The following is a 24,761-nucleotide window of genomic DNA, read 5'->3' as shown; positions in this document are numbered from 1 at the left end:
TCGCCCTCTGCTGGCAGCTGGCGGCGCAGGCTGGACACCCTGCCGCCGTCGCCCTCTGCTGGCAGCAGGCGGGGCTGGCTGAACCCTTACACAGGTACTTTCGAAATATGTCAAAACCTGAAAAACGGAAAAAATGGAGATACAAGGTTTTCTTCCGTCAACAGCAATAAGCTGATATTTGGTCTAATCCAATCTGTGTGTGTTCATAGATGATATGCAATATAATAACAGCTGCACAATATAGGTAAAATATGCTAGGCTGCCAAATATGACTACAGTAAATGCTACTAAATAAATACTACAGTAACGTTATTCACACTAAAGGTGAAGTAATGTGCCGTTCTGGACTGATATGTTCAGTTTTTTGTCTTACTTACTTACTCATGGTTCTTGGTATACTGTTTAATATGATTCGGTTTTATTGATCTCCTTGATATGGTTAATGGTTACTTTAACTTTAACTGACATTTATTGTCAGTTTTCTCTTTTTAGAGCCACCATGTGAAATAACTTCCCTCTGACTCACTTTCTTCTCTGACTGCTGTTTCTCGCCTTGTCCCTCCCCTGTCTGAGCGTCACTCACTCGAGTCTCAGTGCTCATCGTAATGCACAGATCTGATTGGCTGAGTAGTGTCACTTGTGATATTTACAACGCATGCGATTGGTCTGTGAGTTTCCCGCGGCGCTAAAGCTACTGTAAAGGCTAGAAAAATTATGCCGATTAAAATAGGACCACCCCGTCGAAATTAAATAATTCTCCATAGTATATTGGTTATGGGTCCAGATTCGCATAGCACAGCGTCTCGGACCGTGGTCCACCTATTAGTGACCTCTGATCTATAGTTACACAGAATTATGTGTAAAGTTTAGAAAAGCTACATGTTTTTCATGAGAGTGAAAATATATGCAAATAAAATCTTTGCTATTATAAATGCTAAAAATGTTTGGTACATAACTAACCAACATTACTCAGCACTGCCCTCTAAACTTGTTAGAGCACCTAGTTAGAAGTGTTTTCATAAACCCCACAACAGGTCTCAATGAATGCATGTATTGCTTTCTTTTTACATTTATTTGCCTCAACCCGACTAAGTAAAGTAATATGACTAAAAAATCTAACTAGTGTGGAAAATGCTTGGAGTCCAGTTGAATAACTGCGATCATCTCAGATAACTGCAATTAGACAATTTATGTAATAACCGTGACGGGCCTAGTAACGGCTCCAATTTTACATATGCCATGTGCACAAGTGAAACAGATACTGCATTCAAGTCTGAGTAAGAGATACAAAGCAACCAGAGCATGGCCAATGTGCTGTAATAGTTACGGTTTAGCACTTTATTTATTATTAATTGTATAATGGAAATAGTTCAAATTTAAATCATTAAAAGTATTAAAAATAATTTGGCTAAGCAATATTTTATGTTAAATCAAGTGTGCCAGTGATGGATTTGATGGCTGGGGGCATCGAAGAGACATCTAGAACCAAACTAGATCACAAGATATCAACTACTCTTTAAAAGTAAGAAATTCTGGTTATTTTTTTATTGCATTTATGTTCATTTGCATCTATTCTAATGATATACGATATAAGTAAACATGCTCACTGCTAAGATATCTGGTTTTAAACAATGTGTTTAGGTGCCTAAAATCTTATGTATGTACATATAATTATAGACAGTAATTAATTAAAATGATTAATCATAATATAATTTGATTTACTTTTTAAGGCCAAAGCAAAAATGCGACTATTTCTGCCGTTAAGAACAACTACGAACAGGAGAAATGAGAAGAGACAGTTTAGGTGTTTGGTAGGTCCACTGTACCCAGACCTGATGGTAAAAGAGTCTTGTTCAATGGTTCCACTGACCCCCTGCACTATATATTTTTGTGGTTTCCCTGCTGTAACTCATACCACACCTGATTCAGCTTGTTATCTGAGTACATTACCAAGCCCAACACGAGGTGAGTCACGTTGTTAACAGGAGAGAAAACACACAACAGACCTCATAATTAAGGTTGACAACCACTGACCTATATAATTTGACAGTGGTGTGACAAACAGAAAGACAATAATGTCTGTACCAAGGTGTAGTGTATGTACAGTGGGAGAAACGAGTGTTTAACATGTCAGCATTTTTTAGTGAAACATTACCAATGTAGCTATTCATGTGAAATTTTGACCAGGCATTGCTTAAAAAACACTCAAGCTAAGGACATCTTAATATTCCAATCCAAATCCAATGTTATGTACAATTCAATATATTTTGTACAACACAAAATAAAGCGGAATGACACAGGAAAAAAGTATTGAACACAATCAGAAAAAAAACTGATTCCACTAGTTCACAGGTCGCAACCCCAATGTTAAGAAGAGCCATTTTGTCCTTTCAACAAAAATCAAACCACCTTGGGAGCCACAATATTTTATGTCCATTTTGCCATCTTGGCTGTAAATATGTCTCAGTGTGTGCTGATGTGCTAGTATAGGCTAAAAAATATAATATAAATCAAAATACAGACTTACTTTGCTCTGCTTTAAACTTTAGCTCAGCTACAGCTGCTTTTCTCGCATCTCCAGCAGGAAACTTTTCCACAAAAGTGTAAAAGTTTCTTGTAAAATGTCTCTTAACGTTCGACCTTTTACGAGGCTGAAGTCGCTTCTCATTCGCCAGCTTCTTGTTCAAATTTTCCCATTCCACCTTAAATTCCACCAGAATGTACCTGCTGCACCATTTAAGGTGGAACGGGAAAATGTGAATGAAAAGCTGACTTCAGCTTCATGACTTTTTATTGTCTTAAACTCCAGCGTTTAAGAGCATTTATTGTTAAAACTGTGTTGAACGATCAGCAGAGCTTTAATTTAGTGCAAAGGAGAATTATTTCATTTTTACCTTAACATCTAATTCTGCTGTGGAGCTGCAACAGGGCAGTAAAAGAGCCACATGTTGCCGACCCCTGCACTGGTTAGTTCTCCTACCTGTGCTAATTAGAATCAGCTGGGTTAGAGCATATTGGTAGGTTTTGTTTGTACCATTTTTGAAGAAGGGGTATCCCTCCTCTGGATGCAGGTAGACAAATTATTTGTCATAGGAAACATCTCATGATGGTTAGAGACAAAAAGCTCTCCCAAGACCTTTGCTACAAGGTAGGTGAGCAGCATAGCAGTGGCACTGGTTACTGACTGATTTCTCAACTTCTAAACGTTTCTATGAGCCCTATTGGGGCTGTTATTCATAAGTGGAAGGAACGTCACTCGGCCACCCACAGGAGCTCCATGCAAGATTTCTGAAAGAACAGCCCAAGAACCAAGGACCGCTTAAAAAGTGCTCCAAAAAAGACCTGGAGGTAGTGGCTACAGTCATAACAGAGAAAATAACAGGCAGTGCACTCTACTGCCACGGTTTCCATTTGCATCTGCATGTTTATAGGAGAATGGCTCTGCATATGACCCTAAATAAAACTACTTAACCCCCCCACTATAGGGCTGCACCAAATATCCTATAATGTTCTATAATATTCAATTATTAAAATATTTGAAAACTGAATAAGCTATTCGAATATCTGTCATGCTTACCAGTTCAATGAACCAATGCACTTCCGTTTGAAAGGGAACATTTGTTGACCAGGATAAATACTACCCCACCAGTAGCGTGCAGTTGCCAGCTCTGCACACCAGACTCACTGGAGACCACCGTCTGGCATGGCTTGCGAGACTTGGGCAGCATCTGCCAGGGCCGGAGTGGGACTTGTTTTCATACCAGGAGTTATATGATGCAGACCAGCCCACTTTAATCTCCAACTGCATTTCTCCTGCTGTACAAACAGCATTGCCTTCGTACAAAATAACTTTTCCTAAAATCTGTGCATTTTCATCTTCATCTTTCTTACTCTTATGTCTTATTTATATGCTTTACTGAGATAAATAAGGTGTCTAGATAGTGACAGTAAAGAAAACTGACAAAAGTTTTCGTCTGAAATGCGACAATCATGACAGCCAGTATGCTACAAACGATGCTAACATTAGCTTAGTAACTTCCTGTCAGCATTTCTCACTGCCCACTTGCTCGTATATGTCCTCATCCTCCTTAAATAGCATTTTCATTCCTTTGTTTTGCTGCAGTTGCCGCTGCTGTCAATCTTCGCATGATTCACACATGAAAACTGTAATGACAGTAATAAACTCTGTTGCGTCAGCCAGTACCACATCGTCGTGCTTGATTTGATAATCTCTCGAGGCTAATGTTAGCTTCCTATTGCCATTTCAATTGTACCTTATATAGTGCAGTAGGCTCGTGCCATCACGCTGGTGACTGAACAGGCAGCTGAGTATAAGTGCTACATCATTTAAGGTGGAATGGGAAGCTAATTTTCTCTTCATCTAATCTCAATCCACTGTACAAGTTACAGTCAGAGTACTGGGGCTGTACAACTTGAGGTGGTGGTGTGGGGTAGCTGGTTTAACCCTAAAATTACTACAAATGGATGTAACATTTTAGTTCTTGTGCTTACATGCATGGGTTTATACATTAGGTCACAGTAAGTGGCCCCCTAATGCTACCACCCTACTTGAAATTCTCCCGACTCTCCTGATTACCCACTCTGGCATCCCAAGACCTTTGCTACACGGTAGGTGAGCAGCATAGCAGTGGCACTGGTTACTGACTGATTTCTCAACTTCTAATTGTTCCTATGAGCCCCACTGGGGCTGTTATTCATAAGTGGAAGGAACGTCACTCGGCCACCCACAGGAGCTCCTTACAAGATTTCCAAAAGAACAGCCCAAGAGCCAAGGACCGCTTAAAAAGCGCTCCAAAACAACCTGGAAGCAGTGGGTTCGGTCATCACAGAGAAAATAATAGGCAGTGCACTCTATTCGCGCACTCTATTCGGGATCACCCGTGAGACTCCATTAAGTTTGCTACACCCACACTCACTACACCTGTGCTTACATGCATGAGTTTAAACATTAGTTCACAGTAAGTGGCCCAAAATGCTACCGGCCTACTCTCCCAATTACCCACTCTGGCCTTAGTATTGGTCTTAACTTCAGGTGCAGAATGATTAAGTCTCTCACTGCTCTGGGTTCTAGCTTCTAGCATTTGTTACCAAGGATAAATGCGAAGGCTAGCTAGCTGTTCAGAGCCGTAGAAAAATGACTCTAACGTGGCTAAGTTTACTGCATGGCCCAGTATAAAGTGGTTTTGAGCAGCTTTACCACTCCCCCAAGTTTTAACATGATGGTCTTCTGCTTTTCTGCACCACTTACTGCTGTTCAAACAAAGATAGCAACATGTTCAGTGTTGCCAGATTGGACAGAAACCCCAGCTTAGCAACTCAATGCAACAACTATTTATAAGCAATACTTTATTTGTGTAGTACTTCAAATTATAATATTTGACTAAAATGAATTTTTAGAAATCATGAAATGCAAAACAACAGTGATAATCACGATAATATTTGCAATAATACTAAAGCACTAATACTAATTCATTCTAGCAACGACGATTATAGTGACAATAAAATAAACAGTAGGATTACAAAGTTGTATGAGTTATGTAAAAAGTTGTTCAATGATCTTGAGCTTTTCTTATTCATATGGAATATTTTAGTATATATACTCTATACTCTTTTAGTATAAATATTCTAAAATGAGCATGTTCCATAGTCCCAGCCCCAGCATGTACTAACAAAATTTTACAGCCTACTGAATGCAGACATTCTCTTCTTAAGTTAAGTGACCCTTATAAGTCCCACACCAGGGAAATTTCACCTCTGCATTTAACCCATCCGTGCAGTCAAACACCACATACACACTAGTGAACACACACACTAGGGGGCAGTGAGCACACTTGCCCAGAGCGGTGGGCAGCCCTATCCACAGCGCCCAGGGAGCAGTTGGGGGTTAAGTGCCTTGCTCAAGGGCACTTCAGTCACGTACTGTCGGCTCAGGGGATCGAACCAACGACCTTTCAGTCACAGGGCTGGTTCCCTAAGCTCCAGCCCATGAATGCCCCAGTATTCATCAGGGTTCATACGTACAGCTCCTGTCCTGGAAGGCGGGAGTCCACCACAGTCTGGTAATTTCCGTGCTCAAACACACCTGATTAACTATTCTGTTTACTGCAGGTCTAATAGGTGTGTTTAAGCATGCAAATCACCAAACTGTGCTGGACTCCAGCCCTCCAGGACCAAGAAGTGAAGAATCCTGATATACAGTGTGTTTAAATCATTTGTGATTCGAGAGGCATGGGATTGTGGTAGGATTTCTCAGTAGAGATAAAAATACTAAAATCAGTAGATGTAAGAAGAACAACAAACCTTAGACATCCACATTTCAGCTGCTCCTTTTTTTCTTCAAATGTAACAGCAGTTCCCTTCATCAGCCTTTCAAATAACAAACTCAGCGTTTCTTTTGGGTGAAAGACATCATAACATCATAACATAATCCCAAAGTTCCTTATAACTACCTGAGGCCTTTCTCTACTGTGTTTATCAGGAAGCACACACCACATAATTATGATAATGACAGCCAAACGGACTTTATACTTCAGCTGACTTCATTTGTTTACCTGGGAGGCACTTCCTGGCTCCACCAGGTAAGTCAGAAAGGTGAGCCCAGTGAATCCAGCACTTCCTTGCGTTTGCATTTGAAAAAAAAATGGTGTTTTGGATGTATATGTCAACGTGCTACAACATGTTATATCTACAGAATTGCTGTTTTTCTGCTGTTTTGCTTCTTTGGGCATGTGTGACCCACTGACACATTTGTTTAAAGTAAATTTAAATGTACCATTTAGTGTGAGAATGTAGGTGCAACATGCTTTATGCTTTAGTTTACTGTGAGTGCTGGTGATCATGATGCTCAAATTAGGGCCTGAAATACATAATTTGGCTGATAAAATTAGCTAATATTAAGGTTCCACAGATTCAGTATCAGCAAAAGCATTCAAACCTTTAAAAAAAACGTTTTATAAGAAAACCACACTCAGGAATAAAATGCTATCTTGAACAACAAACAGCTGCTTACTTAAGACATTTAACAGCTACAAACAGACATAAGCATATTTTCCAAATGACTTTGTGTCAGTCAGTAAAACATTGTTTAACTACTATTGGAGTAAACTTAAAATCTAAAAGTTCTAAAATTCAAATTGGACAGCAATAGCAGTCACATTCACACAGGCTGTTACAAGGAATCTGCACAGATTTCAGAGAATTATTAGGCACAGACTACAGTTTTTCCAAATTTTATAGAGATTAAAAATACACTAAAGTACAGAACTATACAGAAACTCTCATACATTAAGTACGAGTCGTGACCTCAGCGATATCCAGACCTTTCAGTTACATCTGATCCTTGAATACACTTCTGCAACACTTCTGCATCACTAAGCAGGGTTGGGATAGCTACTGAAAAATTAGTGGTTAGCTACTTTGTAGCTACTTTCCCAAAATTTGTAGCTGCTACAATTTAGCTACTTTTCCAGAAAACGTAGTGGCTACTTTTTAGCTACTTTTTAAAAAGTAGTGCACGACTTTTTAGCTACTTTCAACGCGTGACTGTCAGAATGTCTGTGAATCTCCAACTGACACACGAAACAAGCCCAACCGACAGTGTGAACAAGATGCTGCATTTAATCATGAGCCAGAAAGAAACAATCGAAAAGCTGCAAATGTACAAAAAGATCAACAAACAGTAAGTTTAACTGTAACCAACAATCAAACGTACACAACCAAAGGCGTGATATCCAGCAAAACTTTAGACTAAAGGCAAAGTCAATCAATCCAGGTTTTTCCTAATAAAAATCAACAAAAACAACAAATAACCGAATACAAACGAAACAATTTTGTGCAAAGCGTTGTCAACTGTTGAAGTAAAACTGCTCCAGTTTAAACAATTCATTTTCATTTCATCATTCAAGATTTGTACAGACATGACATTCAGAGTCCTTTAAACTTCAGCAACACTTTAGCCTCAAAATCCTCATCAGTGACTCTGACTCTGCACAGCAGTATTAGTAATAGAATATTAGGAAAATGTTTTTTTTTTCCGCTTTAGCCAAGCCAGGGGTCGGCAACACGGCTCTTTTACTGCCCTGTTGCGGCTCCACAGCAGAATTAGATTTGTAGGTAAAAATAAAATAATCCTCCTTTGCTGTAAAATAAAGCTCTGCTGATCATTCAAACACAGTTTTAACAATAAACTGTCCTAAACACTGGAATTAACGCATGACTGCTAATTCACCAACCTTTAATGCTGAAGACTGACGCGTAGACTAGCTCGCAGCTAACGAAACGGCAAAGAGAGAGATTTAAGGCGAACATTGATAATAATAATATCGATGCGTTCATAAATCACTCCAGCTGGTTTCCTGATATGTTTAATCTGCAACGAGAAACTGTCACACACTAAGTCATGAAGTCAGCTTCTCATTTGAGTTTTCCTGTTCCACCTTAAATGGCGTAGCAGTACATTCTGGCGCCTCAGGCACCGTTTAAGATGGAACGGGACGATTCTAATGAGAAGCTGGTGAATGAGAAGCGACTTCAGCCTTGTAAAAAGTCGAATGCTGAGAGACATTTTACAAGAAACTCTACTTTGGTGGAAAAGTTTCCTGACTGAGAGGCGAGAAAAGCAGCTATAGCTGAGCTGAAGCTTAAAGCAGAGCAAAGTAAGTCAGCGTTTTCCTTATATATTACAATTTTATCCTATACTAGCATATCAGCACATACTGAGACATATTTACAGCCATGATGGTAAAACGAACATAAAATGTTGTGGCTCCCAAGTTGAAGGACAAAATGGCTTTTCTTAACATTGGGGTTGCGACTCCTGCGCTAAGCCTACTAGTAAGGGGTGATCAGCACGTGCCCGTTTGCTCGAACTGTCCGGCTCAGTCAGGATTGCACAATCGCCACCAGCCCAGTTAACTGCTGCGTTCTATGATTCTGATTTTGCACGGATTGCCTGAAGATTGTAGTGAAATTGTAGCAAAAATTTTCACTACAGCTACACAAAAATGTGTAGGCACTACAGCTGTTAGCTACATGTAATAAAACTGTAGCGGCTACAGCTATTAGCTACAAAAAATTGTAGTTAGCTACAAAAAGTAGCACGCTATTTAACTACTCCTCCATCCCTGTCACTAAGCAAGGCTAACATTAATTACATTACATTTTCTCATTAACCCACAGAAGTCTAAGAGTTATTATTACTACGGATTTTACTATCTCACTATTAGTTGGTCAGTTTATCAGAGTTGCCAACTTTGGTGAGGTGACCTCCTTTCAGGAAGTTGGAGTGAAACTGGAGAGATTTTCAATGTTGTGTGTACAGGTGTGTATCCACTGTTACTCTGCTCAAAACACTAATTTGAACCACAGCTCAGTCATTAGCCAGTCCACATTGCTCTAACGCAGCCCCAGACACCTAAACAAAGCCATTAAAAACATGAAATATCTAGTGCAGGTCTGTTTCAAGCTGGGTTAGAGCAAAATGTATTTTGATGCAACTGTTTTTCAACAGTTTCCACTGGCCTGATTTTAATCAAGTATAACTGGCTGTTATGTTCAAAGGCAGGGATAATTAAATGGTGTTTGCTGTGATTCTGCTTATTTCTTATAAAGCACTGAAATGAATTTTCTCTTGTGCTTTCCTGGTGGTACAGATTTGTGTTGCTTTTCTAGTAATCTAAAAGTAATTTAACGAGTAGTGAGAGAACTTGGTTTTCCATGAAGTATTAAGTAATCACATTCAATTTTACGAGATGTAATTTGAGGCTCTGGCCTCAAACGCGGCAGTCTGCTTCACTGCACTCCGCTCTCTCTGGCCGTGCTAGTGACATTTAAAGGCAGAACTGCTGCCAGTATCCTCTTAACAGGCTACGATATGAACCAATTGGATGTCATAATGCAGAAAGGACATAAAATAGTCACAATGCAAGTTTGTTCTGAGTGTGCCAGTTGGTTGGCTTGAGATTTCTTTGCGCAGCGTGGGAGGATGAGACCCAAAATAGTGAGTTTCACACCAAAATGGTGACAACCTGGTTGGAATTCTTTCTCCTCTATGACTTTTGTCATAACCGTTAGTCCACAAATAAGTGCAGATAAAGCAATATATAAACAGCATATACCTCCCGCTGTCTAATCCTGAGTTAGTCCGCTTTGTTTTTGAGGCAGCAGACGTAAAGGAATGGCCAGTCTTTTGAGGTTAGCCTTAGCATGGAACAGAGCTACTGAAGCGCTTGCTGTGCTTCTGTTTTCACTTGAACCGCCTGAGAAGCCACCGAACTTGGTCAGCTGCATCAGATGAGGCCACAGTCGGGGCCTCGTGTGGACCAGCTGGTACTGAAGCTTGAATTAGTATGACATTTTCCAGTGTCTGACACAAGTAGTGTAGGGAGAAGTATACGGGATGAACATTTGAGACATATGACTTGGGAAATCAGCGAAGCCAAAGAAATGGTGCAGCAGTTACATTCAAGCAGCTGTACAGGTTTTAACTATGACAGCAATACAGGCTACACTGGTGATTCTGATCAAGAAACACCATCATGGTAATACAAAAACATGAACAGTGCATCCAGACCTAACATTTAGCATGAGAAAACATTATTATTTAAAATATTTATCCTTTTTTATGAAACAAACTAATGAAAAACAAGTAAAAGGGTGGTAATGGTGATAAACAAAAAGCAAAAACATAAAGCATTCTGGGTAGCTCAGGCCTCAGGGCTTAAATACATTATTTAGAGTTGTATTATTTATGGGTTTCTGTTCAAATGAGTGAAAAAGGGGTAATTGAGAACTGACAATCATATCTCTGTCAGTAAAGCACAGTTTAGATAAAACTATTGGAGTAGAAAATTAAAATATAAAATATTAATATAAAACGTTGTCAGCCAATTTTATCGTTTAGCGTTTCTTTTAGCGCCCTAAAATCATTAGCGGTATTGTCTGGACCCAATTACTGACTTAATTATCCTTTACTAATAGATTCTAGTCTGCACTTTTGAATTTTTTCTAAGAAAAAATGGCAAACGCTGTAAAAATGTATAGAATTTTTCTGTCTGTAAAAAAAGACAATGCACACCAGTAATTTTGCAAATCATAATAAAAAAAATCCTATTAAAAGCATAATAAAATATCTTTGACTTAACACATTTTTGTTCGTATTGATTGGAATGAGTCGCAAATGAGCTACAAGGGAGAAGTACTTAAACAAAAGAGGCATCTGAAAGCATATCGGAACAAAACCTTGTATATCCATTTTTGTCATTTTTCAGTTATCATAATTTGAAAATGCCTGTTAACCTTTACATTGTGTGTAAATTTTATAATGAATGGACCAAATGACCAAAATGACCCAAAATGACTTGGAAAGATGTCTGGTTCCATTGACTTACATTAAAAGTAATGTAGGTTTTTCCTTCTCCTGTAAAGTTACCATTTTGGAGATACGAGGTTTTGTTCTGACAACAGTGATATGTATCGCGTCTCTTGTAATGTTCAGTCTCCAGACCTGTTAGACAGTGGATCAGCCACCTGAACCATGTGATCTGATGTGAGCAGATCTGACATGCCCCTGACCCAGTAAACGCTTTCCACTGCACTGTCAAATGATGTGATTCCTTTAATGTCTGCATCCACAGCATACATGCATATTAAAACACACACAGACACTCTGAGACACCGTCTTGATGCATAAAACAGAAGAGTACCATGAATCTAATATAGTGCGGCATCGTGACCTACAAGAGGATCCTGCTGAGTTGCTATGTTTAGCTGCAACGTAAAAAAGGAAGGCTTTCTAGAGTAAGCCTCAGGTTGTCCTCACTCAGCCTTCACCATTATGAGTGAACACCTCCCTAAAGCGGAATATAAACACAGTCTGTTCATGTCCTGAGAAGCCAAAAACACATACACAAGAGTCAAATGTGTAATTAGTCATATTTAACCCTTGCAACCCTTTTGCCAAAGTAACAACTCTTGCCGAATTCAATAACTGAAATGTATTAATTCACTCCAGTGGGCTAATATTGGAACTACTGAGTCTAAAACAAGTAAACTGATGTCCCAAAAACTCATTTACATATAGTGCTGGGCGATATGACCCCCAATCACTATCACGATTTACTGAATATTTTACCTCGAATTTGATTAATGAACGATTATTTTGTTTTTGTTTGTTTTTTTGCACTCGTAGTTCACTGACAAGGTTTGTACTGTAAATATGCTCTGCATATCTTAGTGTAAATCGTCTCAACAGCCAGATCGGCATTCACACAGCTTTTACGTCAATCCAACTCGACAATCGTCATAATTAAGATAAATAAATAAAGATAAAGATAAATAATAAACATTTGGGCTGATATTTCTGTACAAAATTAGAAGAGACTCATCCAAAACCCTCCGCATTTGAAGAGATTTTGAGAGAAATGTCCGAACGCGGCCGCAGGAGAACGAGGCTGCAGCGTCAAAGAACAGTTAAAAGTCTGAAAGCAAAGTTTAGAGAATCCGAGGACGCGAACCAAAGAAGTGACCGCGCCCTTTTTACGGCTCCAACACATTCTGGGTGATGAGCCCAGCTGTCAGTCAGTGAAGCTTCATGATGGCTCCTGTGATGCTGGTGAAGATGAAGCTGATCCTCCGGGAGCGACTGGCGTTCGTTGGCGGTCGTGATTGTTTACCTCTGGATGAGCCGTGAAGCAGCGTGACGCTCTGTTCTTTTGCATATGTGGGTCAGTTTAGGAGCTGATCTGTTCAGACTGATGTCGCATACAGATCACATTTAAAAGACAATGTGAACAGGCAAACAAAAAAATCAGATTTGGTGAGAAAATCAGATTTGGGCCACTTTTACCTGCTGTGTGAACACAGCCTTACCTTCCATGTCGCAGACTGGACGTGGTGGAGTCTATGACTCCAGGGGCTGTAGTAAGCTTTTAAGGGGACAGTGCATGACCACACAGGGTGGGGAAAGGATTAGCAGAATTTTTAAAAATCGAAATAACCGACATGGGTAAGATTACGTTGGTTAGAGGTTCTGAAGGTCAGTTTCGATTACTTTTCGATTAAATGCCCAGCCCTATTTACATATATCCACTATTCAGCCTACAGCAGTTTGGCCCCTCCCAATTACATTGAAGCTATAAGGAGCGTTTCAGTCTGGACTGCTTTTTAAACAAGGCACAACAGAAGGGGCAGCCAACAAAAACAGTGATCATTTACATAGGCTATATCGGGCTTAAAAGCACAGTAAAAAAATAGCCTGTTTAATTGTAAAGGGTAAACAGGAAACAAAATTCCACCTACTTTTATATAAAATCAGATATTATATGTGGATGGAAAATACAACACAGCAAAAATATGGGAAACAATGTAATGTAAAACCAGAGAATGTCTGAACACAGGCAGATGATATTGTGTTTATAATGTTTAGCAAAGTGGCAACATCGAAGTGCAGCTACTGTGTAAATATAGAAAAAGACAAATTTGTACACTAATCTCTACGTTTCTGAGATATTTCTTTTGTAGGTCGAATACTAGTGTTTAAAATTACGTGTGCCTAAAACACAGGGATTTTAAAAATCACTTAATCAAACGAACAGCCAGGTACAGAAAACCTATTTGTTTTTTCCATCTTAAAATTTTGTATTCCTAACATTAAATACTTTCTTGTTAGAAGATTTATATTTATATATTATTTGTTTAAAAATTCAGATGACGAATAAGCTTTATGTTACGGCACTGCATAGAAACACTAGCATAATCTATACACTGGAATTCCTAACAGCTGATATTAACTGTATTTTCATGGCAAATGAACAAGGATTCCCCTCTTAACGGACTGAAAAAGGACAAAATTCGACCCCCCACCATGACCACTAACGCGCACATACACATGCTCACATGTGCCAGAGCAAACAGAGTGCCCTACTTCTCCAGGGGGCGTGTCTTGTCTGGCAGCCGTTTGTAGACTTGGGGGAAAGCAGGTGAAACAGAGTGGAATGAATGACCTAGAGAAGCACCCAGCACCCAGTCAGCTCACCAAGCCTAGGGTGATCATTGTAATGAGACTGTTACTAATGGAACGACACACAGCTTTGACCTCTGACACGAGCGTTTGCAACCTCATAAAATCAACAGTGTCTGGGCTGGGATGTGTAATGTACTGTACAGCTCTTAGTTAGGATTCAAAGGGCATAACGTCCAAATTTAGGACAACCGAGTTGAAAAAAGGACCCAGGATTCTCTGTAAAGATACACTGGCATGTAAACAGTAGGAATTTCCCAATTTCATTCAGGATCAGAGCTGACCTAGGCATATATTAATGGGTTGGGTGTTTGCTATGATACGCCCCATTCATTTCCTATCTTTTGTCATCATTTTCTGCATTGGATTTATTGAGGTTGCATTACCAGGATCAGCCAATTATTTGATCAGCAGTCAGATACTTTACAAACAACCAGCACTAATCAACAACCCAAACCAGCAGGCTCATAAATAACATTTGCAACAACATGGACACAGTCATCATTTTTCTTTATTTGAATTTTGTTCAAAATATTGTGATAATATTGAATCGTGAACCCAGCACAGAGAATCGAATTCAGCTGTGGGCTGAAATACTGTTACTAAGGATGTTACACTAGTTTTTCTGTTCGAGTATCAGCAACCAGCGGATATCTGTGCTTAATGTTATGTCGATGCTAATATTTAAGTTATTTGAGGTTTGTTTTATGTCATTATTATGTTGTATATTATACTGTATTTTTCATTATATTGTGTAATTTTATTGTTATTTAGGTGGAGGCTGTATTCTGAAGCTTTTGTGGTTGGTTGTGTGGACGAGTTAGAAAAGGGTGTTAACTTCTGGCATCACCTTTTAAGGCCTGAATATGAATTACATTTCATACATACATACATCATCTAAACCGCTTATCCTTCTGGGTCACGGTGGGGTGCTGGAGCCTATCCCAGCTGTCATTGGGTGGAAGGCAGGATACACCCTGGACAGGTCGCCAGTCCATCGCAGGGCAGACAGACAGACATACATACATACATACATACATATACAATCACACCTAGGGGCAATTCAGCATTTCCAATCAGCCTGACTGCATGTCTTTGGACTGTGGGAGGAAACCGGAGTACCTGGACGAAACCCACGCAGACACGGGGACACGCATGCAAACTCCACACAGAGAGGACCCTGGTCACCCGGCCGGGAATCGAACCCAGGCCCTTCTTGCTGTGAGGCGACAGCGCTACCCACTGCGCCACCGTGCCGCCCAATTACATTTCATGGTTCAATAAAAGTTTAAAAGTTCAAAAGTTCATCCCTGGTTTCTTCTGAAATCAAGGGTATTAATAGAAAGTTTGTTCCCCATTTGCTGCAGTAACAGTCTCTACTTCTCTGAAAAAGCGTGTGTATTTGAAATTGTGCAAAATAAAACTAAACTAAGCTCAACTAAACCACAAGGAACGTCCGAAAATAATTTGGTGATATGGCAAAAATATTATTTCATGATACTTCAAGACATGTTCACGATACACAGCATCACAATATTTGGTTTTTCTGAGGAACAGGCAAATAAGAACCTGTGGATTATTATTATTATTCTTGTTGTTGTTTTGTTGTTAATAATAATAATAATAATAATAATAATAATCATCCTACTACTACAGTGCTTTTTATTCAGTGTTTTACAAACAGCACTGCTCTATATTTAATTATACAGGCCTGATTTTGCCACCTTTACTTAAATGATTGTTTCATTACAATGAGGATCTACAATATGCTGAGAAAACAGTATTGTGTACAACAATGATTCAGCAGCAAGCAGAGGAATCCAACAGTATCTAGTACAACACTAGATGCTGATGAGGACCCGTCGCCTTACACAAGATGTTTCTGCTCAGTGGTCAGTGTGCAAATATTAGTCTGTCAGAGAAACATTGGTAAACTGTTTCTGACCTAGATAATAGCAGGGTGGGTTTCATCAATGGCCCCATGATACAATATTATCATAATACCTACATCACAATATGATATTACTGTGATTTATTATTGAGATATACTGAGCACTGCAACAACATATACTGCAATATATTTCGAGATTTATTACCTCTCTATAACTGCACATTTTGTCCCCAAAGGAAAACTTTATCAACACTTGTTTTATCTAGTAAGATTATGTTTTCAGTCGATTCATCTTATTAGTTATATACTTATTTTTATTGCAGCAAAATGGGATTATTATATACAGCCTTTTTGAAAATGGTTCTATGCAGCACCAGAAAGAGTTCTTCTATTGTTAGGATGTCAAGCTTGGAATGTAACAAATATCCAAATAGTGATTTCAATATTCAAATACTGACACTTTGAATGGGTACTCCAGTACGTGTGCACATCCCTAATTCTTACACCTGTACTAAATAATCAGTTGACTCTTCTTTTTATATGTAGTATTTTATTTGACTTCATGTTATTTAAACAGGCGACTGATTTTTCATTTACGAATTTAAATGCCTGCTGGACACTTTAAAGAGCAAATAATGGTATTTATGTTGCAAATCTGGCTAATAAAAAGTATTAGTACAAATGTTGGTGCACCTCTAATTTAAGCCACTGTCGCAAAGCCGCCATAAATGTACACTTGCAGCAGTGTGGCATGTTTTCAGAAGGTAACATTCAGTCTGAAAGTCTGCAGAGTTGAAGTATTTTAACTACCTTAACTATTTATAAAATTATAAAATATAAGCTTGTGGCTGTGAAGCTTTGAGTCTATTTTTTGCCGGCATTTTTTGCAATGTTTTCTTTGGCAAGTCTATTGTGATTGTGCCCTGGTGGTTAGTATAGTGGGTAACACCTCTGCCTTCTACGTTGTAGACTGGGGTTCAAGTACCCTACACTATACCAATAACAGTCCTTGGGCAAGACTCCTACCACTACCTTCACCTACCTGTGTAAAATGAAATCAAACTGTAAGTCACTCTGGGTAAGAGCGCCTGTCAAATGCTGTAAATGTAACTCCAAGCTAAAGGGGAATAAATCCTCCCAGCATTGGGCTGTGGAGCTGCATTCTCTGGAGTGATGGAGCTCCACCCAATAAAGATGAACTAATCACCCTACATCAGTAGCTGACCTCACTAAAGCTCTTGTGGCTGAATGTAATCAAATCCTGTGATGATGCTTCGCCGAACCCCGTGAGGAGACACGAAGTCACCGTGTAGATTGTGACTGAATGGGTGGAATGCAGTTGCAGGCTGAAGGGGACGACTCCAAATAGTTCTGTGCAAACGGTGGGTGATTTATTTACAAAGTGAAGACATGCAAAGAAAAACTGTACAAACACAAAATAAACGGTGGTTAAAATGTTGACTCAACTCAATAGCAGTACAGGTAAGTTTAAGTAGTCTTAGGCTGCAAGGCCATAGGACTATACTCTTTAGCTTAGTTCTACTCCCTTCTCCTCAGTTTCCTCGCAATCTGAGGTGAGTATCCTCGAGCTAGCCCCCCTACTGAACCTTTCCCCTACCTCTTATAGGGTTAGCCCCACCCCTGCATCACCTGAGCTGAACCATTCCACTCTGCAGGGGTGTTGCTGTCCTATAAGAGTGGATTAAAAACAAGGATAAATAAAATCATAATCCCATATCACAAGGCCTTAATATATAATATGACCGGTAAGATGTTTCATACGGTGCCCACATTTATTAACCTGTCTCGCTCTGTTTTCTGTGACCTAGGTTAGAGACATCACCCCTCTCATGAGCTAGCCATGGGCCCTCCTGCACGCTCATGAGTGAGCTCCGTCTGATCTGCCTCCCTTTTGGTGAGTCTACTAGGAAACAGGCAACAGATGAGTATTACAGGTAGGTGTTCAGGTAAGTATCACACACACACACACACAAACACACACACACACAAACACACACTCATACATACATACATACATAGGGTGTGTCTCAAAATCTACTGAGCTCTCTAAGTAGCCGCTGTCCACCTAGGCAGCTGTCTAAGTAGGCAGCGTTCCAACCGTCGTCTGTCCTTATAAGACAGATAAATGAGACGCTCTAGTTAGACAGCAGTGACGTCGCCGCTTGTTCCCGCCCACTGCACGAGACCGGCGTTTACTTACCTCAGCCGGCAGAATCACATTTAGCCAACATGGATCTGCTCTGGCGGTTTATATAACGATTTTAATTGTATTTGCTCTGAAAGAAACAGCAAAATAGACAATAGTTGTGGTCAAACGCGGAAAGTATAGGCTATTTGTGCACCTTTATGACTAGAAAACAGATAAATACCCCAGAAACTCAGAATAACTTACATTTGAAGATGATGTCACTGCTTGGTGATGCGATTCTGATCGCCATCTTCAAACAAAAGTTGCGCCGCGCTGCATCGCGGGATTGCCTCGGCGGCTGAGGAAACATCCGATGCTCTCTCGATATTGGGCCAAAATGAGACCTCAGTAGGCAGCATATTTGAGATATCTAAGAATTGGGACAGCCTTCTTATCGGGAGCGCATATTGTGACGTAAAATGCTGTCTATGTAGAGCTCACTAGGTTTTGAGACACACCCATAGTCTCTGGTGATGGGCAACACATTTGCCTCATCACAAATCCATGCAGCAATGTTCCAACATCAAGCCTTTTCAGAGAAGTACAGACTGTTACTGCAGCAAATAGGGAACAAACTTCCTATTAATACCCTTGATTTCAGAAGAAACCAGGGATGAACTTTTGAACTTTTAAACTTTTATTGAACCATGAAATGTAATTCATATTCAGGCCTTCAGAGGCAGCCAGTAGTTCAGACCAGAAGTTCACACCCTTTTCTAACTCGTCCACACAACCAATCACAAAAGCTTCCGCAGCCCACAGTATTTTGCCAACCAGATAATCTAAAGTGCAAACAAATGTAATGTAACACAATAATCAATGCATCCTGATAATTTTGCTTGATTGATTATAACATAATGCAACACAATAAACACTAAAAATTAAGCAAACATTTTCTAAGTCACCTAATGAGTTTGCTGATGGTGTTTGGCAGCTACCAAGTGCTGGATGACTGCATAAATTCAGCTTCAATAGGTTTGAAATTCTCATGTGTTTAGATAAGGATCACAAGACAGGAGGCCCTTAGTCCCCTGGTCCTTTTATTGTCTACTGTCACTAAAGAAGTCTTTATAGCTGACCTGGCATGGTACAAAAACATGGACATCTGAGTACAACCGTACAAAATAGCAGGAGAAGAATAAGGAATGGCCAATGTGCAAGAGATGAGGTTACAGGAAAAATGGCTGTGCCTCCAGAGAGGCGCGTGCCCAGCCTCGTTTCTCCACAGTAAAGCTGAGTCACTACCCTAGCCTCCAACCAGCAGGGGAGAGATAAAGAAAAGAAGCCAGAGAGAGAGAAAGGAGGAGAGAGAGGATGAAGACACACAGACACAGAGAGAAGCAAAAAGGATGAAGACGAAGACAGAGTGAACATAAAATTGAATGCAGAGCAAAAAACAGTGCATGGCTATAACACGAGTGCAACGATGCAACCTCATCATCATGTGTGTTCAAAAGCCCACATGCATCTAAACCCATATATAGAACTACAGTACAGTGCGCTCCGCCTCGCCCTTCAGACACAGCAGCTAGACGTCAGGCAACAGGCAACTCAAGGGACCAATAAACCCAGGCGATTCTTCCAGCTGCTGCAGATTCAGAGATGTCTATACAGCAGGAGAGAAACCATTAAGGTGGGCAATTAGTGCAGGAATGGCAGATGTGCATCTTAATGCTAGGAATGCATTAAACAGTGTCTATGGTTGATCCTCGTATATGCACTACAATCTAGGGCTGCAAAGTCTATCAGTTGTTAGGAATGGTGAGGCAGAAAATCAGGTTTACATGATCTCCCACTTACTCAGATGTGTTTGATCAGTCAAGTATATTTAACGTAAAACTTTTGCTTCTTTGGTTTTGAGCTGGAGATACTAGTCTTACGTTCCTTACAGACACTAGAAGTTAAGAGTCAAATCTTTTCAGTAAATACATCCCCAAAACTCAAACTGAATCCAGGCCTTCTTTAAAGTCAGTGGTGATTCCACCGATTGGGAAATGTATGCATAATTAAATGGTTAAGATATTAATGAAGTCATTCAGAATGGTTTGATGTAAAACGCTCCACTCTAGACTAACTTGCCGAGTGAGAATCATTCATAGCCATGAGAACCAGATGTCTGAAGAGTTTAATACCTTTAAAAGCTCTCTCACAGAGATGTATTACATGAAATGGTTGCGAATATGCAATATATTGTTTTATGACAGTTTTGATATAAGATTTGGGCCTAAAGCGTGTCTTTAAAATACATTCATGGCAAAGAGGTACATGAAAAGTTTTGTAAGGCAAAATAGTCGCAAATGATTTTCAGGTTCAACACTATTTAACCATTATCAACTTCAACAATAACTTCATTATCAAAACCCAGGAGATATATGGAGGCTCACTGGTGGCTTAGGATAGTAAATAAAATGGCTATATTTGCATTGTAGATATTGTGACTCCTGGATCCTAGCACACCCCTGTAAACTGTAAGTTTCTCTAAAATGGAGATTTTCACAACCACTCTGAATAATTTTGTTTACATAGCAGCCATTGAATGATGCAAAAATTCCCCTTTCACCACGTAGCTGAGCACTGTGTTATTATTAATAGGGCATATAGCATATGGATGCTTCAGATTGCAATCACAATTTCTGTTTTCTCTTTGTATAAATAACTGTTTGATCTTAAATTTTACAAACAGAAATTCTGAATGTAATCAAGCATCCATACTGTCCTCTAAACCACAAGTGTGTGCGACTCTAACAAAGAACCAGATGCAGTTTGAGAGAAACTATTTGGGTGACTACTGACTTCTAGTGATGGCTAGCATCGTTAGCCTTGTTGCTCCAGTGCCATACTACTGAAGCAACACTTGGACATAAGACATGTCTTGGCTCTCTAAACTCGTCTCAGTTTCCTTTTTACTTAATTGAGTATTCAAATAAGGAATTTATGGTTTGAAATAAAAAAAAGAAACGTGTTATCTTGCAGTTTTGTACTGTCAGTTTTTAACAGAGCATGTAGCATTGAACCACAGAAAAGGGGAAAAATAAGCATCTGACACAGCATCTCATGTTACACAAAGTGTGCCTTTGTTCGTAACACAATTTCAAATAGTTTTGAGTTAATTAAAATGTGATGAAATGGCAATAAGACATTGTTAAAATGGGACAAAGTAGACGTGTGGCTGCTTAACTATAGTCTATGTGTGGGAAGTACTGTATCATTATTAGTAGCCATAATAGCAAGAGCAGAAGTAGTATTATGGTAGAAACTTGGCCATGTGAGAGTATGTGGTATAAAGTGCATGTGGTAAATGTGGGAGTTGCAGAGCTGAGCTGCGTTGATGAAAATAATTTGTTTATCTAAATTAGGTTTCCAAGATAATACTTTGTTCTTTGCAGTTCGTGAATTTGTTTCGCACTGATTCAGGGCCGACGCAACAGTGTTTCAGTGCAATGCAGCTACTAGCAAATGAACATCTTTAGAAGTCAACCAACTTAAATTCGTTGCTGATTGGACAGGCAAGGAAAAAGCATAGATGTCCCTGGTCATATGGAGGCAAAATGCAGATCAAAAATGCCCTACAGTGATCATTATTTATCTAATTTACAACATATCGCTGCTGTCTTAACAAAATCTTGCATCTCCAAAATGGTAACTTTACAGTTGAAGGAAAAAAAACTACTTTACTTTTAATGTAAGTCAATGGAACCAGACTTTTTTCCCCCAAGTCATTTTGGGTAATTACTTTTAGTCCATTTATCATGAAATTTATATACAATGTAAAGGGTAACAGGTCCTTTTACAATATGTAAAAAATTGAAAAACGTCAAAAATGGACATACAATGTTTTCTTCCGACAACAGCGATGTACATACAGTCTTTGGATTTAGCAATAACTGATCATAAGAGACAGATTTGGGGATGTGATGTACCAGAGGACTCTTGACACCATGTCTTCCTGTGTGTCAAGGCCAGGAAATCAATATTTGATGTGATTTTTACTGTTGAACTGCCACTGGGGAGACAGCAGGGGTTGGAGGGGTTAAATGCAGTTCACAGAGAGCAAAATCTACATGAATTATAAATAACCAACAATGAGCCAACATACGCCACTTAAATCAAGAGCCAACACAGAGAGGAGGGGGCCAGTTTTCTATGAACTATAATGCAAACAGCCATGCATCTATGTCTTCCCTATCTAATTTTGCACTTAAATTAAAGGCCCTCATTAAACAGGCTGGTCTGCCCAACAGCAAGTAAATCAATAACAAGAATAGTCTACAGTCATAAATACTGTACACATAGTGCTGTTATAGCTTTAACTGTATATGCAAACCATCCTACTGTTGGGGATATTGTCAAGATTGGACACAAGGGCAATGAAAATGGCTACTGATGGTTGGAAGAGCGAAGATAAGTACTGGTTGTGATGGCAGAACCAGGAAAAGTACTGGAAGAAGGTTGATAAAATGGCAGTAATGGATAATGGGATTATTATTAAGACAAAATGCAAACACTGCAAGCATAGACATGATATTTTACTGGTAAAAGTAAGGCAAATAAGTCACGAACAAACAAACAAACTAGAAATATGGGAGAGGCTAACCTTACTCTTAAAGACAGACTTTGAACAGTACAAATGAAAAAAACCTAAGTATCAAACCTCTCATAAATAAATTTTAAATGTCTTTATGTAGCTATTGCACACATGCATTCCATACTTATTATTAGGCCTATCGTGATCATGAATTCTTAGCTGATGATTAATTGCTAAACAAATTACCTTGATTAACAATTGGCACAAATAAACAAACATCACTCACCACTGTCCTCTAAATATGTTATAGCGTTATGATGTGCTTCGATAAATGTGGGAAAGGTGAAAATAAAACTGTTTCATATAACATAATATTTTCCAACATCTACATTATATATAAAAACTAAATAGAATGGCTGTGTTTGCACTGTAGATACCATGACATCTGGTTCCTGTTACAACCATTGTAAAAATTAAGCCACTCCGAATGACTGTTTACATCTCCACGATCGAAGTATGTAGAAAATCTGGGAAAAATCTATGTAATTCCTTATTAACACATTAATATGAAAGCTAGCCACTGTGAAAAATAATTGCAGTCAGCTTAAATAATCGCAATCAGGTTATTGTTACAGGTTTATTTATTATTACGGCTAATAAAAAGAACAACATGAGCTAGAGGAGTAATAGTAATAAGAGATGGAAGGATCGATTGGCCGAGTTTTGGCCCAAATATGAGATTGGTGATCAGCTGATATTTCTCTAACTTAGCTGATTCTGAGAGCTGATCCGTGACGTAAAACCAATGAGCCATATTTCACCTCAGGCGCTAGAATGTAACCGTGGCACCTTTTAAGGCGGAATGGGAAAATGAGAACAAGAAGCTGGCGAATAAGAAGCCAACTTTAGCCTCGTCATATCTATTTTACTAATGAAAAACATTTTTCTGAAGTATATTTCATATTTGGCTCCTATATGTTTATGCTGTAAACTCACTGTGTGAATGTGTAGAGCTGTAATTAACATGGTCTGTTGTCAAAGCTTTGAGGATTCATTTCTGTTAGCACATTAATATTCGAGTGTTAATCTAAGATTAGCTTACACTGCACTAGCTTCATAACCTACAGCTTTGGCAGGGACTACCTTCATAACCTACAGCTTTGGCAGGGACTAGCTTCATAACCTACAGCTTTGGCAGGGACTAGCTTCATAACTGACAGCTTTGGCAGGGACTAACTTCATAACCGACAGCTTTGGCAGGGACTAACTTCATAACTGACAGCTTTGGCAGGGACTAGCTTCATAACCTACAGCTTTGGCAGGGACTAGCTTCATAACTGACAGCTTTGGCAGAGACTAGCTTCATAACTGACAGCTTTGGCAGGCACTAACTTCATAACCGACAGCTTTGGCAGGGACTAACTTCATAACTGACAGCTTTGGCAGGGACTAGCTTCATAACTGACAGCTTTGGCAGGGACTACCTTCATAACCGACAGCTTTGGCAGGGACTACCTTCATAACCGACAGCTTTGGCAGGGACTAGCTTCATAACCGACAGCTTTGGCAGGGACTAGCTTCATAACTGACAGTTTTGGCAGGGACTAGCTTCATAACCTACAGCTTTGGCAGGGACTAGCTTCATAACCTACAGCTTTGGCAGGGACTAGCTTCATAACTGACAGCTTTGGCAGAGACTAGCTTCATAACCGACAGCTTTGGCAGGCACTAACTTCATGACCCACGGCTTTGGCAGGGACTAACTTCATGACCATGGGTCTGACAGGGACTAACTTCATGACCCACGGCTTTGGCAGGGACTAACTTCATGACCCATGGGTTTGGCAGGGACAACCTTCATGACCCATGGGTTTGGCAGAGTCTGGGAAAAAAAGACCCACCCACTGACCAACCAAAGAACCCACCGACTGACCTCACCCACCCACCTACCTTCATTTATCCAGAAGGAAATTGCAGCATTACAGTAGACATATAATTGCACATAAGCTTACATATATTAGTCTGGAATAAAAATAGACATATTTCGCAGAAATAAAAAATAGACATAAATTACAGTAAAATATGAAAGAACAGGAAC

At 39.5% G+C, this 24,761-nt stretch overlaps 1 protein-coding gene across 2 annotated transcripts in view; it reads right to left on the bottom strand.

Moving 5' to 3' along the window:
- slco4a1 (solute carrier organic anion transporter family, member 4A1) overlaps positions 1 to 24,761 on the bottom strand; it is an 82,530-nt gene that overhangs the window by 56,518 nt on the left and 1,251 nt on the right. Inside the window, exon 1 of one of the 2 annotated variants that reach the window (XM_036591990.1) lies at positions 6,322 to 6,532. The exons of the other annotated variant lie outside the window; for it this stretch is intronic. The gene's annotated coding sequence lies outside the window, so the exon portion shown is untranslated. Of the gene's footprint in view, positions 1 to 6,321; positions 6,533 to 24,761 lie in introns of those variants that run through there. 2 annotated transcript variants of the gene reach the window in all.

The sequence above is a fragment of the Colossoma macropomum genome, unplaced genomic scaffold (genome assembly GCF_904425465.1).
Source record: "Colossoma macropomum unplaced genomic scaffold, Colossoma_macropomum, whole genome shotgun sequence".
Lineage (NCBI taxonomy): Eukaryota > Metazoa > Chordata > Actinopteri > Characiformes > Serrasalmidae > Colossoma > Colossoma macropomum.
This window is presented reverse-complemented; position numbering and strand designations above follow the sequence as displayed.